The sequence below is a fragment of the Danio aesculapii genome, chromosome 20 (assembly GCF_903798145.1).
Source record: "Danio aesculapii chromosome 20, fDanAes4.1, whole genome shotgun sequence".
Lineage (NCBI taxonomy): Eukaryota > Metazoa > Chordata > Actinopteri > Cypriniformes > Danionidae > Danio > Danio aesculapii.
In genome coordinates, this window is record NC_079454.1 from 55,034,262 (window position 1) to 55,050,168 (window position 15,907).

The following is a 15,907-nucleotide window of genomic DNA, read 5'->3' on the forward strand; positions in this document are numbered from 1 at the left end:
TAACATGAATCAGTTGCATTTTATTTTAATATACATTAACAAAGCGTTGTTATGATGTTATCTCTACTTAAATATTCAAAAAACTTTGATAGAGCGTTCTGACAACACTGACAACGTTATGATGTTAGTTGAATTTAAATATTTTAAAAAATTGAGAGAACGTTCTGACAACATTCATTAAACATTGATATCATGTTACTTGTACTTAAATGTTCAAAAACTTTGAGAGAACGTTCTGACAACATTCATGGAACATTTTTAGAATGTTACTAGTACTTAAATATTCTAAAAACATTGAGAGAGCGTTCTGACAACATTCACGATAAATTTTTAGATGTTATTTGTACTTACATGTTCAAAAACATTGAGAGAGCGTTCTGACAACACTTGCGGAATATTGTTATTATATTAGTCATACTTAATAGTTCAAAAACATTGAGAAAACGTTCTGACAACATTCATGAAACATTTTTAGATGTTATTAGTACTTACATTTTTTTAAAACAATAAGAGAGCGTTCTGACAACATTCAGGGAACATTGTTATGATGTTAATTGTACTTAAATGTTTAAAAACATTGAGAGAGCGTTGTGACAACACTTGGGGAACATTGTTATTATATTAGTCATACTTAATAGTTCAAAAACATTAAGAGAGCATTCTGACAACATTCATGAAACATTTATAAGATGTTATTTGTACTTAAATGTTCAAAAACTTTGAGAGAACATTCTGACAACATTCATGAAACATTTATAGAATGTTATTAGTACTTAATAGTTCAAAAACTTTGAGAACATTCTGACAACATTCATGAAACATTTATAGAATGTTATTAGTACTTAATAGTTCAAAAACTTTGAGAACATTCTGACAACATTCATGAAACATTTATAGAATGTTATTAGTACTTAATAGTTCAAAAACTTTGAGAGTGTTCTGGCAACATTCATGAAACACTGATATGATGTTATTTGTACTTAATAGTTCAAAAACATTGAGAGAGCGTTCTGACAACATTCATGGAACATTTTTACGATATTAGTTGTACTTAAATATTCTAAAAATAACGAGTGTTTTGACAACATTCATGAACAAACAAACATAGTTCAATTGAGCGAAACAGGAAGGCATGCTTCCCCTGATTGTCCTGCCATGTTTTGTTCCTTGTCTTGTTTAGCGTTATTGTTGTTTTACCTCCTGTCTTGTTTCTAATTCTGTCTAATAAATATTGTTAACGTTTGTCTCTGTTTTAGTGGGGGGGTTTTTTACAGTTGACCTATGTTTGTTTGTTCTGATAATGTTTTATTTTTGTACCAATTTCCACAAGAGATTTTTTGTTCATTCAACTTCAGACATTGTAGGTCAGTGCAGCTGATGCTTTCAAAAGTAGAGTACACGTCAGCGCCAATGGTATAGTGGTTAGTGCATCAACACATGGCACTTCAGTGTTTATGGCGACCCGAGTTAGATTCCCATCTCAAGGTCATATGCCGATCCTTCTCCTCTCTCCTCTCCCCACGCTTTCCTGTCTATAATCTCTACAGTCCTATCAATTAAAGGTGAAAAAATAAATCAATAAAATGTTGAGATAATGAGAAGAACAAAAGAAAATAAGGATTGTTTTGTTTTTGTTTACTCAACTTCAGGCATTCCAGTTCTGCAGACAAAGAATGTTCAGTTGGCACAACTTAAAAAGGTCTGTTACAGAGTAGCCCACCTCTCCAGAAAACTGATAATCTTATATTAACCCAACTCAATGTTTTTTGTATTACTGACAAATAATTTTAGGTCAGTGCAGCTGATGTTTTCAAATGTTGAGTGAACAAGAAAAAGCGAAGGGAAATAAGGATTATGTTTGGGGTTTTCTTGTACTGAGTTTTTACAGTGTGTGAGCTGGAACACTATACAAACATTCACACAACGTTTCTACAACATTCACTTGGTTATTTGTGTTAGTTGTATTGTAATAAATTCAACAAGAGGAGATCAGCGGAATGGAGGAGCAAACATCTGAGAGCTGTGAGCCTTTTGGTTTGCAGACAGATCTGAGCTCAGCCTGAGACATCACTGAGCTTATTGGCTTTTTCCTGACAGAAGTGTCTGAGCTTTTTCCTCTCCATTTAATCTCTGCTCATGGATTGCTGGTAGCTGATGCTGAACTTGCATGCAAATGAAAAGGAGGAGAAGAAGCATGCAAATGAAAGCTACAGAGAGTGGCATTAGATCTGAGCGACGGATGAAGTTGCTGGTTTTTCTGTCTTTTATGATTGTGCAGTGTGCTTTCTTCTCTCTCGGACCGAATGATGAGCATCAATAGAGATGACTGAGAGGAAACATCGTGATATGATTATCCAGGAAAATAAGAGTAGAATTAAAGCACGCCACATTCAGACATGCATTCCTCAGAGGATTTACCATGTGCTTTGATGCAGAAACCTTGTAGAGCATGTTCTTCAAATCTCAGCATTAAATATGAACTGAAGAATCTTCCTTTGGTTTCTCACCAGTTTCTATACAGTAGGCCAATCAGTCAAATCTCTCAGGAATCCCACATGAATAAATACTGTAGTATATTGAATACTTTAGTGTGTTCATACTATAGTACAGTACGTGAATTAACATGTTGTGGTAATTCTATAGTTGCTATAGTAACACAACAACTACAGTAACCGATCTGCTGTGGTGACTACAGTTGCTATGGTAACACAACAACTACAGTAATTGATCTGCTGTGGTGTCTCTAAGGTTGCTATGGTAACACAACAACTACAGTAATTGATCTGCTGTGGTGACTCTACAGTCACTATGGTAACACAACTACAGTAATTGATCTGCTGTGGTGACTCTACAGTTGCTATGTTAACACAACAACTACAGTAATTGATCTGCTGTGGTGACTCTACAGTTGCTATGGTAACACAACAACTACAGTAATTGATCTGCTGTGGTGACTCTACAGTCGCTATGGTAACACAACAACTACAGTAATTGATCTGCTGTGGTGACTCTACAGTCACTATGGTAACACAACAACTACAGTAACTTATCTGCTGTGGTGACTCTACAGTTGCTATGGTAACACAACAACTACAGTAATTGATCTGCTGTGGTGACTCTACAGTCGCTATGGTAACACAACAACTACAGTAACTGATCTGCTGTGGTGACTCTACAGTTGCTATGGTAACACAACAACTACAGTAACTGGTCTGCTGTGGTGACTCTACAGTTGTTATGGTAGCACAACAACTACAGTAATTGATCTGCTGTGGTGACTCTACAGTTGCTATGGTAGCACAACAACTACAATAATTGATCTGCTGTGGTGACTCTACAGTTGCTATGGTAACACAACAACTACAGTAATTGATCTGTTGTGGTGACTCTACAGTCACTATGGTAACACAACAACTACAGTAATTGATCTGCTGTGGTGACTCTACAGTTGCTATGGTAACACAACAACTACAGTAATTGATCTGTTGTGGTGACTCTACAGTCACTATGGTAACACAACTACAGTAATTGATCTGCTGTGGTGACTCTACAGTCACTATGGTAACACAACAACTACAGTAACTGATCTGCTGTGGTGACTCTACAGTTGCTATGGTAACACAACAACTACAGTAATATAAACAAATGACCCAGTACAGTTAAGACATTTTAAACATATCAGAGATTCTCTGGCGTACGAGGCCTCTGGTATGTATTTAAATACTATGATTGTTCCACATTTGTTGTACTGTATAACGAGCTGGTCCCAGGCATGTAAGTCATCTTTGACACCGTTGGAATCACTTAAAATTCTTGATAAAAATGCATTGGTTGTACCATCACTGCAATATCTTAGAAAAACATAAGCCTCTTAAGTTTTGATAATATTATTAAATATTCAATTATTTGTTTTGTTTTTAAAATGATTCACAATCTGCTCCATCATTAAAATGTTTTAAATTCCAAATTAGAGAAAACCAAGAGGGAGATGTATTGTCCCTAGACGGAAGACCTCTTTTGGTCAATCTTATTTATTTATTAATATTTACTTATTTATAAAGCTACAAATCTATGAAACTCTCCCCCAACAGAAATAATCACATGTACAAATTATAAGATGTTGTCACGCCTGACTAGGAGGTGGTTTTTTCAAATCAAATGTGTGCACACTGAGTGAGATATTTTTGATTTGTAAGTGTTTTAGTTTATATGTGATTATGCCTGTGTGTTTTAAACTGACTTTTTAATTAATTGGATATTATTATTTACATTTTTACCTGTCCAGGAACTGCAGGTGGAAAATAGCAATCCTGCTACAACCTGGCACAATGCATCTTTCCTCTTTGAAGTTAATGTAATTGTTGTGTATGTCCCTGTTAAATATATAAATACAATAGAAATACAATACCAATATAGGGTATATTATACTACAACACACCACAGACTACTGAAGTAAAACCTAAAGTAAACTATAGTGTTTATTACAGTTTGTCATTTCACTATAGTTGATATTGCAGTATGCTGGAGCACTCTTTTAAGGGTTTTAAATGCTATATGAATTGGGACAATTTTATTTATATTGTTATAGTTGTTGTGTTACCATAGCAACTATAGAATAACCACAACAGATCAATTACTACAGTTGTTGTGTTACCATAGCAACAATAGAATAACTACAACAGATCAATTCTTATACTAGCTGTGTTACCATAACAACTATAGAATAACCACAACAGATCAATTGCTTCAGTTGTTGTGTTATCATAGCAACAATAGAATAACTACAACAGATCATTTCTTATAGTTGTTGTGTTATCATAGCAACTATAGAATCACTACAACAGATTGATTACCTTAGTTGTTGTGTTACCTAGCAACTGTAGAATCACCACAACAGATTAATTACAATAGCTGTTGCACTACCATAGCAACCATAGAATCACCACAACAGATTAATTATTATAGTTATTGTTACCATAGCAACTATAGAATCACCACAACAGATTGAATAATATAGTTGCTGTTACTATACCAACTATAGAATTACTACAACAGATCAATTATTATAGTTGCTGTTACCATAGCAACTGTAGAATAAACACAACAGCTCAATTACCACAGTTGTTGTGTTACCATAGCAACTATAGAATTGCAAGAACAGATCAATTACTGTAGTTAATGTTACTATAGTAACTACAGAAAAAAACAACAACAGATCAATTGCTACAGTTGTTGTGTTACCATAGCAACTATAGAATCACCACAACAGATTAATTCAAGTGCTTTACACTATTAATATGTAAAACACTATAGTATGCTCTGTAAATTACTATAGCAGATTTTTTATGTGGATGTGCTCTAGAAATCCTAATGATGTGCAAACAATTGTCCTGGATTCAGGACTGAGGATCCTCTGAAGTCAGACTCCAGTGTTTGATGGAGGTTTTTTTAGTGAGCGGCCGGAGGTTTCGGTCTTCACAGCCCAGCGGATGAGTTTCACACGTCCAGCAGAAGTGTGGAGGAGATGCTGAGATTGAGTTTCTGCTTTCAGAGAGAAGAAGAGAAGAGAGTATTTCCACACTCTGCTGGACAGACACGAGCAGATCAGAGCAGATCCCACACGAGCCTGCTGATCTGAGACCTGAGAAACCCTCAGAGACCTGTTTCCACATGCAGTGACACGAACACTCTGGAAAATCTGCATATCATTAGCATATGTGAACGTATGAAACATATGCATCTGCAGAGGGCTGAAGAATAACCTCATATAGAGATGTATCCTGAACAGTTAACTTGATCATCTTCATATAATGTAGATTAGCAATCTAGACAAGTCAGTATTGTCTGAGTCATTGACCAGACAATCGCTGTGAATGAATCTTTTGAATTAGTGAGTCATGAACTGGAGATTCACTATGAATGAATCATTTAAATCAATGAGTTATCAACTGGAAACTCACTCTAAATAGATTATTTGAATCATTGAGTCATTAACTGGACACTTGCTTTAAATAAATCATTTAAATCATTTAGTCTTTAACTGGAGACTCGCTCTTAGCGGACCATTTCAATCAGTGAGTTGTGAACTGGAGACTTGCTTTGAATTGATTATTTGAATCAGTGATTTGTTAAGTGGATATTCACTCTGAATTCACTCTGAGTCACTAACAGGAGACTCGTGCTTAGCAGATCATTTGAATCAGTGAGTTGTTAACTGGAGACTCACTCTGAATAGATTATTTGAATCAGTGAGTCAATAACTGGACACGCGCTGTGAATGAATCCCTTGAATCAGTGAGTCATTAACTGGAGGCTTGCTGTGAATGAATCATTTGAATCAGTGAGTTGTTAACTAGAGACTCGCTCTGAATAGATTATTTGAATCAGTGAGTAGTTTGAAACACAGTAAGTGCCTGTAAACGAGTGATGAATATGCGATGTGAAGTGTGCGCGCCGCTGCTGTTTTAAACATGCGTGCTGTACTCTGGCCTTGCCGTATCCTTGCGGTGTGTTTTTCATTATCTGGAGAATCCTCTGTAGAAATGTTAGATTGGTCCCTGGGGTTCAGTGTAAATGAAGGACGCTGCCAGCGCTGATATTTTTAGCTCACTGTAGCCTTGGATGATATTTAGCATTGAAATTATTCCTGCTTTGGACATTGAGTGTAGGTCTGCTTTGTTATTAGTAGTAGTAGTAGTAGTCGTAGTAATATAATTTTATTTTATGTATGTCTATATTCCTTTTAAAGTTTGCTTTGTGCATTTTAAAGTTGGGTTTGTTTCTCTGTTTTCAGTTGATTTTGATATTATTTTGGATTTTTTGTTTGTCTATTATTAGCATCAATAAATTTAATTTGATTTTGATTTATGTAGTTCAAAAGTTTAACACTTTATTATTGTTGTTGTTATTGTTGTTGTTGTTGTTGTTATTATTGTCATCATCATCATTATTATTATTATTATTGTTGTTGTTGTTGTTGTTGTTGTTGTTGTTGTTGTTGTTATTATTATCATCATCATCAGTATTATTATAATTGTTATTATTTTTGTTGTTGTTGTTCTTCTTCTTATTATTGTTATTGTTGTTATTATTATCATCATCATCATCATCAATATTATTATAATTGTTATTATTTTTGTTGTTGTTGTTATCATCATCATTATTGTTGTTATATTTTTGTTAAAAATATAGACTATTTTAAATATTCATTCATTCATTCATTCATTCATTCATTCATTCATTCATTCATTTTCTTTTCGGCTTAGTCCCTTTAATCTGGGGTCACCACAGTGGAATGAACCGCCAACTTATCCAGCATTTGTTTTACTCAGTGGATGCCCTTCCAGCCGCAACTCATCACTGGGAAACATCCATACACACTCATTCACACTCATACAGTACAGATAATTTAGCCTACTCAATTCACCTGTACCGCATGTGTTTGGTGGGGTTTTGTGAGGAAAACCGGAGCACCCAGAGGAAACCCACACCAACACGATGAGAACATGCAAACTCCACACAGAAATACCAACTGACCTAGTAGAGGCTTGAGCCAGCGACTTTCTTGCTGTGAGGCAACAGCACCACCTACTGCGCCACCGTGTCGCCCCCAGTTTTAAATATAATATATGATAATATGTAATGTAATGTGTATTTATATAGCGCATTTATCATGTATGGCCATACACCAAAATAGCTTCACAATCATGAGGAGTGGGGGTCTCTCCACACCACCACCAGTGTGCGGCTGCACTTGGATGATGCTCTGGCTGCCACAGGACAACAGCGCCAGTGCTTCACCACACACCAGCTATAGGAGGAGTGGAGAGACAGTGATAGAGCCAAATCAGTGGATGAGGATGATTAGGAGGCCATGATGGGTAACGGTTGATGGAGGGTTTTGGCCAGGACACCAGGATTACACCCCTACTCTTTATGAGAAGTGCCATGGGATTATTAATGAGCACAGAGAGTCAGGACCTCAGTTTAACTTCTCATCCGAAAGACGGCGCACACTGACAGTATAGTCTCCCCTTCACTATACTGGGGCATTAGGACTCACACAGACCGCAGGTTGAGCGCCCCCTGATGGCCTCACTAACACCACTTCCAACAGCTAGTTTTCCCATGTGGTCTCCCATACAGGTACTGACCAGGCTCAACCCTGCTTAGCCTCAGTGAATAACCCTCCTTGGGCTGCAGGGTGATATGTCTGTGTGATCATTAGAAATATATTTAGAATTAAGTATATATATATAAATATATATATTGCATGGTCATTGTAGGTGAGTTTATTTTTGTTATAAATCATCGTTAAAGGTTTGCATTGAGTATTATATATATAATATTAAATATAATATTAAAGTTTGGTGGGTTATTTCTCATTATTTAATTAATATTTTTTATTGTAGCTCTTATTATTCTTTATAAATGGTACGCAATTCTTTTAATCATTATTATGAATATTAATCTCTCACTATATTGATACTGTTTTTTTATCTATAAATCACTGTTGCTCATTTGCGTTTAATTAATCACCTAACCTAATAATAGAACTGAATCTAAAAATATGTCTTATTGCTTTTTATTCCTTGTTCATCATAATCATATTTATTGATTATCTTCAGTTTCAAGTTGACAATTATGAAATATGTAGCAGCTAAAACTTTATTGTGATGGTCTGTTTGTTGAATTAAGTTACACCGCATCTACATGCCAACTGATTCTCATTAGATTATAAGTAGACTGTTAGGGTTAGTGTAAGTTGACATGTACTTGCAGAGTTTCTTATATCAGTTAAATGTCTGTTGAAGGAGCAGAATCAGCAGATAATAAGCAGACAGTCTACTAATACTCAAATGGACCATCAAAATAAAGTGTTACCAAAACTCTTTTTGAAATTCATTCTTATTAAAATCAGCGAATTCATTGCATTTAAATATTCATTCATTCATTCATTCATTTTCTTCTCAGCTTATTAATCTGGGGTCGCCACAGCGGAATGAACTGCCAACTTATCCAGCACATGTTTTATGCAGCGGATGCCCTTCTAGCCACAACCCATCACTGGGAAACATCCAAACACTCTCATTCACACTCATACGCTACAGACAATTTAGCCTACCCAGTTCACCTGTACCGCATGTGTTTGGACTGTGGGGAAACCGGAGCACCCTGAGGAAACCCACACCAACACGGGGAGAACATGCAACATCTATATTTGATAAATATTGATGATGATGATGATGATGATGATAATAGTAGTAATAATAATAATAATAATAACAACAACAACAATAATAATAACAATAACAACAACTACAATTATAACAACAACAATAATAATATTGATGATTATAATAATAATAATTACAATAATAATATTAATAATAATAATAATAATAGCGCAACATCCACACAGAAACGCCAACTGACCCAACCGAGGCTTGAACCAGTGACCTTCTTGCTGTGAGGCAACAGCACTACCTACTGGGCCACTGTGTCACCCATGTAGACAATATTCAAAACAAAATTACTTTTGGAATAAAAAGACTAGCATTAAAAGCCTGTGTTTAACGCGGCTGTTTAGCACCGAGCAACACTTTTTGTTGAGTCCTTTCTGAAACTTTGTGCTATTTAATATCAAGCATCTTTCAGCATTTCTAAGACTTCTATCTTAGATTTAACGTCTTCTATCTTTCTTTTTCACTCCAGGTGAATCTCACACTGCCTATAATATTGCTTAAAAAGACTGTATATCATATTCAGGTCTGGACTCTGTGTAGGCCACTTCATTACAGTCTGTTTCATCAGCTGCTTTTTCTCTATAAGTATGATTTCATTACATTAGCAGTGTGATTGGGATCATTATCATACTGAAAAATACAACTATTACAAATGAAGTGCTTTCTAGTAGGAATTACATGACGGATTAAAACATGTCTGTACTTTTCACATCAGTTCAGGCAATATTGACAACAGCTCTGGCCGACAGATCAAACCAAGACAGAAACTCCAGTATTTTTTTATTCATTCATCCATCTTTCTCCAACTCTTTCTTTCATATGTCTTAAACAATTAGACTCAAAAAATGCAGCTAGAGCCTGTATTTTCTGCTTGTATATTAATAAAGAGAATGAGAAGTAATATACAATGTCATTATACCCTTACTAAAACAACAAATGTAACTGGGTGTCTAAGACTATTGCACAGTACTGTATACAAAATCTCTCTCACTCTGAGTGTTCTGGATTGAGGAGATGTGCAGTCTCAGGCTCTGTGCTGCTCATCCAGGCTTCTCTGGGTTATGGATCGCTTATTACAGGGAATTTAGAAGTGATTTCCCAGGATGCTTTGCTCAGTTGGGTTTCGGCTCTTCATCAGCGGTGGTGACAAAAAAAACACTTTTCTTCAGCTCTGTGATACAGCTTTGAGCTTTTGGTTAAAGAGGGTCAATGATGTGATTTCACCTTTCAGTTGTTTGTTTTAGCTCTACAAGCACATTTCAAATGACAAATCCACTAGAGGGCGCTGTCTACGTTTTGCGAATCTGAAATATGTTACATAGGATACAATTCGTTGTTCATTTCACATGACAAATCCACTAGAGGGCGCTGTCTACGTTTTTGCGAATCTGAAATGTTACATAGGTTACAATTCATTGTTCATTTCACATGACAAATCCACTAGAGGACGCTGTCTACGTTTTTGTATTGTTGTAAATCTGAAATACATTACTTAGGGTACATTTTGAAATACATAGTACAGATATTAAATCCACTAGAGGGCGCTGTCTACATTTTCACAAATTTAAATACATTATTATGGGAACATTTTGTTGTACAATTCTGATGACCGATCCACTAGAGGGTGCTGTCTGCATATTTGCCAGTCTGAAATAGGTTACAAAGGTTACAATTTGTGGTAAGGTCCAGGTGACAAATCCACAAGGGCGCTGTCAATTTTTACTTTTTTTTTAAAAATACATTTCTTAAGGTACATTTTGGTGTACATTTCAGATGACAAATCCACTAGAGGGCACTGTATACATTTTTGTGAATTTAAATACTTTATTGGGGTATTTTTTTTGGTACGTTTCAGATGACAAATCCACTAGAGGGCGCTGTCAACATTTTTGTTTTTTGTTTTTGTGAATCTGAAATATCTTATTTAGGGAACGTTTTGTTAAACTTCCAGGTGATGTGTCCACTAGAGGGCATTGTTTACATTTTTGCTAATCTGAATTTTGTTACTTGGGTTACAATTTATCGTACATTTTAGATGACAAATCTACTAGAGGGTGTTTGAATATAATTGTTTTGTTGAGTACGGTAATTCAGCCACGTGTTGCATCATTTGGTGAAATAAACACCCCAGAAAGCCTTTCTGGCATTTCTTCAGATGTCAGGTTAAACTGAGCCGTGGATCTGATTTCACCTTTCAGTTGTTGTTCAGTTATTGTTAGCTTTACAAGCATATTTCAGATGGCAAATTCACTAGATGGCGCTGTCTACATATTTGTATTTTTGTGAATCTGAAATGCGCTACTTATTGTGTGTTTTGTTGTACTTTCAGATGTCAAATCCACTAGAGGGCGCTGTCTAGATTTTCAGGAATTTGAATGCTTAATTCAGGTTACATTTTGTTGTACAGTTCCGATGACAAATCCACTAGAGGGCGCTGTCTACATATTTGTGAATCGGAAATTTGTTACTTAGGGTTCGTTATGTACTTTCAGATCACACATATATTAGAGACAACTGTCTACATTTTTGCCAATCTGAATTAGGTTATGTAAGTTGCAATTTGTGGTAAGTTTCAGTTAACAAATCCACTAGAGGGGGCCCTCTTTTTTGCAAATTTAAATACATTATTAGAGTATTTTTTTTGTAAAATTTTTTGTATTTTGTGAATCTGAAATACATTATTTATTGTGTGTTCTGTTGTATATTTTAGCCGATAAATCTACTATAGTAAAACGTAACCCAACTAATGAATTTCACATTCGCAAAAAAAAAAAAAAAATGTAGACAGTGACCTATTGTGGATTAAACCTATGTGTTTAAATTTTTAAAGATGTAGACAACACCTTCTATATATTTTGTGTCAAACATTCATACAATTGTTCTTCATAATTTTATTGTTGTCTTTTTAAAATAAACATGTATTTTGGTATCTTGCAACACATATTTGAGTAAAATGTATAAATTATAAATTTTAAAAAAATGTAAAACATGTCAAATATAAAATAGTTGTAAAATATTTTTATATAAAAAGCTTTTTAAAGGATTTTTATCTACAGAAGTTGTTACCTTTGTACAGAAGTTGTTGTCTTGTTTCCTTATATAGGGAACATTTTGTTGTACATTTCTGATGACAAATCCACTAGAGGGCGCTGCCTACATTTTAGTAATTTTGTGTATATGAAATACATTATTTATTGTGTGTTTTGTTGTAGATTTTAGACAACGAATCTACTACCCGGGCGCTGTCTACATTTAGGCGAATCTGAAATATGTTACTTAGAGTACGTTTTGTTGTACATTTCAGACAACAAATCCACTAGAGGGAGCTGTCTACATTTTAGCGGATTTAAATATATTTTATAGGTTTTGTTTCATTGTAAGTTTCATATGAAATATCCACTAGAGGGTGCTGTCTACATTTATGCAAATCTGAAATACGTTACATCGGTTTCATTGTTATATACTATGGTAATTCAGCTGTGAGTTTGGTAAAAAACACCCCAGGAAGACTGTTTTTATTTTCTGTAAAGCTTCATTTAATTTATTTTCTGTTGTCGCTTTAGATGTTGGAGGCTAAACTGAGCTGTGGATCTGTCAGTCTGCTGTGTTGTGTTGTTTTAAGCTTTCATGCGAAGGGAAAGTTTATAAATGTCATTTTTCTTGTTTCGTTATTTAGGGTACGTTTTGTTGTACATTTGCAGTGATAAATCCACAAGAGGGCGCTGTCTAAATTTTTGTGAAATTAAATAAATTACTTGGGGAACTTTTTGTTGTACTTTCAGGTTACACGTCCACTAGAGGGCGTTGTTTACATTTTTGCTAATTTGAAATTTGTTACTTAGGTTAAAATTTATTGTACATTTTAGATGACAAATCCACAAGAGGGCGCTGTCTATTTTTTGTATTTTTGTGACTCTGAAATGCATTATTTATTGTGTTTTGTTGTACATTTCAGATGAGAAATCTACTAGAGAGCACTCTCTGCATTTGAAATCCGAATCTGAAATACGTAACATAGGTTTAGTTTTGTTGTACATTATGTACTGTGGTATTTCAGCCGTGGGTTATGTCATTGATTGGTGAAAAACACCCCAGAAAGCGTTTCTGGCATCTCTTCAGATGTTGGAGGTTAAACTAAGCCGTAAATCTGTGAACCTGCTGTGTTGTGAATGTCCTGTCATGTTGTTTTCAGCTTTCATGCGAATGGAAAACGTATAAATGGCATGTTTCTAGTTTCGTTATTTAGGGTATGTTTTGTTGTACATTTCTGATGACAAATCCAGTAGAGGGCGCCACTACATTTGAGTTTTTTGTGAATCTGAAATGTGTTACTTAGGCTACGTATTGTTGTACTTTCAGGTGACATGTCTGCTAGAGGGCGCTGTCTACATTTTTGCTAATCTGAAATTCGTTACTTAGATTACAATTTATTGTACATTAAAGATGACAAATCCACTAGAGGGCGCTGTCTACTTTTTAGTACTTTTGTGAATCTTAAATGCATTATTTATTGTGTGTTTTGTTGTACATTTCAGAGGAGAAATCCACTAGGGGGTGCTGTCTACATTTTTGTGAATCTGAAATACGTAACATAGGTTGTAAGCTATGTACTGTGGTAATTCAGCAGCGAGTTATGTTATTGTTTGGTTAAAAACACCCCAGATAGACTTTTTATTTTCTGGAAAGTGTTTCTGTCGTCTCTTCAGATGTTGGAGGTTAAACTGAGCCATAGATCTGTGATTCTGCTTTGTTTATAAATAACATTTTTCCTGTTTCTTTATTCAGGGTACTTTTGTTGTACATTTCTGATGGCAAATCCACTAGAGGGTGCTGTCTACACTTTAGTGAAATTAAATACATAGGTTATGTTTTGTTGAACTCTCAGGTAATGTCTCCACTAGAGGGTGTTGTTTACATTTTAGTATTTTTGTGACTCTGAAATTTATTATTTATTGTGTTTTGTTGTACATTTCAGATGAGAAATCCACTAGAGGGTGCTGTCTGCATTTGAAATACGAATCTGAAATATGTAACATAGGGTTAGTTTTGTTGTACTTTATGTACTTATGATACTGAGCCGTGAAACTGTGATGCTGATGTGTTTATAAATAACGTTTTTCCTGTTTCATTATTTAGGGGGCTTTTGTTGTACATTACTAATGGCAAATCCACTAGAGGGCGCTGTCTACATTTTTGCTGAGCTAAAATTCATTGCTTAGGTTGCAATTTATTGTACATTTTAGATGACGAATCCACTAGAGGGCGCTGTCTACATTTCAGCAGTTTTGTTTTGTTGTACATTATGTACTATGGTAATTCAGCCGTGAGTTACATCATTGTTTGGTGAAAAACACCCCAGAAAGCGTTTCTGGCATCTCTTCAGATGTTGGAGGTTAAACTGAGCTGTAGATCTGTGAGTCTGCGGTGTTGTGAATGTCCTGTCATGTTGTTTTCAGCTTTCATGCAAAGAGAAAGTTTATAAATGGCATGTTTCTTGTTTTCAGAGCTGTAAATGTCAGAACATGCCAGTGTCTCATACACACACACACACGCAGACGAGGCGAGGACAGTGTGTATCTGAGCTCTTTATTTGGTGTTTGGCAGAGGTCGTGTTTGAGTCTGTTCATCCTCTATTTTTGCTGCTGTTATTTTTCTGCCATACTCCCTCAGCGCCCAGAAATCCTTCAGAACTGCTGTCTTTTTAATTGCAGGTATCATTAATCTCTCCAAATATCTCCACAGAGTCCAGGTCACTTAATTTTGTACTTTACTGCAATGCTGTGAAATATATATTTACTTTACTATATATACAGTCAGGTCCAAATATGGTTGGACTCGGACACAATTCCTACATGTTTGGCTCTATACAGCAACACAACAGATTAGAAATGAACCAAATAAGCTCTGCTTTAACTGCAGACTGTCAGCTTTCATTTGAGGGTATTTACATCCACATCAGGGGAACGCTGTAGGAATTACAACAGTTTGCATATGTGCCTCCCACTTGTTAAGGGACCAAAAGTAATTGGACAGAATAATAATCATAAATCAAACTTTCACATTTGAATACTTGATTGCAAATCCTTTACAGTCAATTACAGCCTGACGTCTGGAACACAGAGACATCAGCAGACACTGGGTTTCATTCCTGCTGGTGCTCTGCCAGGCCTCTACAGCAAGTGTCTTCAGTTCCTGCTTGTTCTTGGGGCATTTCCCCTTCAGTTTTGTCTTCAGCAAGTGAAATGCATGCTCAATCAGATTCAGGTCAGGTGATTGACTTGGCCATTGCACAACACTCCACTTCTTTCCCTTCAAAATCTCTTTGGTTGCTTTTGCAGTATGCTTTGGGTCAATCTCCATCTGCACTGTGAAGCGCCGTCCAATGAGTTCTGAAGCATTTGGCTGAATATGAGCAGAAGATATTGCCTGAAACACTTTAGAATTGATCCTGCTGCTTTAGTCAGCATCGCATCATCAATAAATACAAGAGAACCAGTTCCATTGACAGCCATACGTGTCCATGCCATGACACTACTACCACCAAACTTCACTGCTTAGGGTCATGAGCAGTTCCTCTCCTTCTCCATACTCTTCTCCTCCTATCACTCTGTTAATCTTGATCTCATCTGTCCACAGGATGTTGTTCCAGCACTGTGAAGGCT

The 15,907-nt window shown here is 35.7% G+C and overlaps 1 protein-coding gene across 1 annotated transcript in view; it reads left to right on the forward strand.

Annotated features, from left to right (window-relative positions):
- The window catches only part of LOC130247429 (MAM domain-containing glycosylphosphatidylinositol anchor protein 2-like), a 201,241-nt gene that overhangs the window by 88,914 nt on the left and 96,420 nt on the right, over positions 1-15,907 (forward strand).